General features: G+C 44.9%; 1 pseudogene; it reads left to right on the forward strand.

Moving 5' to 3' along the window:
* Positions 1 to 1,209: 1,209 nt before the first annotated feature.
* Positions 1,210 to 2,316, forward strand: LOC129480427 (glyceraldehyde-3-phosphate dehydrogenase-like; annotated as a pseudogene).
* Positions 2,317 to 3,218: the final 902 nt, after the last annotated feature.

Below are 3,218 nucleotides of genomic sequence, written 5' to 3' on the forward strand. Positions count from 1 at the left end.
ATTTAAGGTAAAGAGGGTATTAGCTCTAGTCAGAGGTTGTGAAAGAGTATTCCAAGAGGGAGAAAGTTATGTGCAAAAGTCCTGAGTCAAGGGAAGCTTGGCTCTTTGGAGAAACAGAAAGAGGTCCTGATTAGCTTCCCTGTATACTAAAAGCAGACGTGGTAAAGGAATGATAGGCATTCTAGATCACATTTTCATTAGGCAAGAAGAAAGATTTACAATGTTCTAAGCTTCTAGATGTGGAGGCTTTGGAGCTTCCTGAGAGTACCAGAAATATTAAGAGATTTTAAGACGAGAAATGCCATGATCTGACATGCAATTTTAAAAGATACTCAAAGTGCTGTGTGAGAATAAATTGTAGGAGGAAATAAATGGATGCAGAGAGATCAGTTAAGAGGTGATTGAGGCCAGGCACGGTTACTCATGCCTATAATCCCAGCACTTTGGGAGGCCAAGGCAGGCGAATTACGAAGTCAAGAGTTCGAGACCTGCCTGACCAACATGGTGAAACCCCACCTCTACTAAAAATACAAAAATTAGCTGGGCATGGTGGTGAGTGCCTGTAATCCCAGCTACTCAGGAGGCTGAGGCAGGAGAATCACTTGAACCTGGGAGGTGGAGGTTGCAGTGAGCCAAGATCATGCCACTGCACTCCGCTCTGGGTGACAGAGCAAGACTGTCTCAAAAAAAAAAAAAAAAAAAAAAAAAAAAAAAAAAGAAGAGGTGATTGAAGTTTGAAGTGCTTAAGGTGGGAGAGAAATGATGGAACTTTTGGTTTAACTATATGCAGTAGAGCTGAGGGAAGTGGAAAAAATCAAGATATATTTTGCAAGCAGAATTAATAGGAGGTGGTCATGAATTGGATGTGTGTTGGAAGGGAGAATATTATAAAATGTCATTGATCACTTTTGGCATGTGTGGAAATAGGGAAATATGAAAGAACAGATTGTGGGGAGGGGAAGATAGGTTTTTAACATGTTGATTTTCAAGATGCCTGAGTTACATTAAAGAGAAAGTACCACACAAGCTATGAGATATATGAGCTGGAAAGAAGATCTAGGTTGAACATATATATCTGAGAGTTATGAATGCAGATGGCAACCAACGCTATGAGAGTGCATGAAATAATTTAGGCAGGGGTCTCTGCTCCTCCTGTTTGACAGACAGCTGCATCTTCTCTTGCATTGCCAGCCACATCCCTGAGACACCATGGGGAAAGTGAAGGTTGGAGTCAACTGATTTGGTTGTATTGGGCGCCTGGTCATCAGGGCTGCTTATAATTCTGGTAAAGTAGATACTGTCACCATCAATGACCCATTCATTGACCTCAACTACATGGTCTACATGTTCCAGTATGATCCCACCCATGGCAAATTCCATGGCACCGTCAAGGCTGAGAACGGGAAGCTTGTCATCAATGGAAATCCCATCACTCTCTTCCAGGAGCCAGATCCCTCCAAAATTAAGTGGGGTGATGCTGGCGCTGAGTATGTCATGGAGTCCACTGGTGTCTTCACCACCATGGAGAATGCTGGGGCTCACTTGCAGTGGGGAGCCAAAAGGGTCATCATCTCTGCCCCCTCTGCTGACCCCCCCATGTTCATGATGGGTGTGAACCATGAGAAGTATGACACCAGCCTCAAGATCATCAGCAATGCCTCCTGAACCACCAACTGCCTAGCGCCCCTGGCCAAAGTCATCCATGACAACTTTGGTATTGTGGAAGGACTCATGACCACAGTCCACGCCATCACTGCCACCCAGAAGACTGTGAATAGCCCCTCCAGGAAACTGTGGCATGACAGCCATGGGGCTATCCAGAACATCATCCCTGCCTCTATTGGGCTGCCAAGGCTGTGAGGAAGGTCATCCCTGAGCTGAATTGGAAGCTTACTGGCATGGCCTTCCGTGTCCCCACTGCCAACGTGTCAGTGGTGGACCCGACCTAGCATCTGGAAAAACCTGCCAAATATGATGACATCAAGAAGGTGGTGAAGCAGGCGTCAGAGGGCCCCCTCAAAGGCATCCTGGGCTACACTGAGCACCAGGTGGTCTCCTCCGACTTCAACAGTGACACCCACTCTTCCATCTTCAATGCTGGGGCTGGCACTACCCTCAACGACCACTTTGTCAAGCTCATTTTCTGGTATGACAATGAATTTGGCTACAACAACAGGGTGGTGGACCTCATGGCCCACATGGCCTCCAAGGAGTAAGACCCCTGGACCACCAGCCCCAGCAAGAGCACAAGAGGAAGAAAGAGGCCCTCACTGTTGGGGAGTCCCTGGCACACTCATTCCCCACCACACTGAATCTTCCCTCCTCACAGTTTCCATGCAGACCCTTGAAGAGGGCGGGGCATAGGGAGCCCCATGTTGTCCTGTACCATCAATAAAGTCCCCTGTGCTCAGCCAAAAATAACAACAATCATAATAGTTTAGGCAGAAAGGATAACATAAGTAAAAAAAAAAACTTGTAAAGCAGCCAGAAATAATTGAATTTTAACATTCACAGGCCACAAAGAAGAGGAGAAACCGACAAGGATGAGACGGAGGGAACAGATATATAAGTGATGTCACAGAAGCTCATGTTTCTCCTCAGTTGTTACTCACATTTGCTTTTGTGTATAGTGTGTATGGATGCTTCAGGTTCAAGACAGTTTCTCCAAGATCAGTGGGAGGTCATTCATCTTTGTGTGGTTCACAGGCAGGTGAGTCCTACCGCAAAGTTGCTGAGTCCATAAAATTACAGTTCATTTACTGGAAATTTTTTAAGCATTTATTCACATATAACCATTTTCCTTAAGAGGCATTCCTGGATCATCAGCATGGCTGGTAAGAGATAGCTTCTGGAATCAACTAAATGCTTGCCTAGAACCAAGTATTTTTCTGATGTCTTGGGTTTTTAAAAGTAAGTCCTTGAAATACAGCCAGTTTCTTTCCTCTATCATGGTGAGTTTATTTCCTCTCAGGGGCTCTTTTTATCTTCTCCTACCCTGAAACCAGATTGCTCTTCAGTAAGAGGAATATAAGAGCAGGGTGAAAAGGCATTCCCCATTAACACTTGGAATTTATTACCAGATTTCTTGGACCAAAGTTTGTTGATATCCATGAAGACGGAGATGTTAGAGTAGTAAGCGAAGGAAATCACAACTCAGACAATACTCAATTAAGAGTGACAAAACTTTTCTTGGTATAACCAAGCCGGGAAAAATGGGC

The sequence above is a fragment of the Symphalangus syndactylus genome, chromosome 4 (genome assembly GCF_028878055.3).
Source record: "Symphalangus syndactylus isolate Jambi chromosome 4, NHGRI_mSymSyn1-v2.1_pri, whole genome shotgun sequence".
Taxonomy (NCBI): domain Eukaryota; kingdom Metazoa; phylum Chordata; class Mammalia; order Primates; family Hylobatidae; genus Symphalangus; species Symphalangus syndactylus.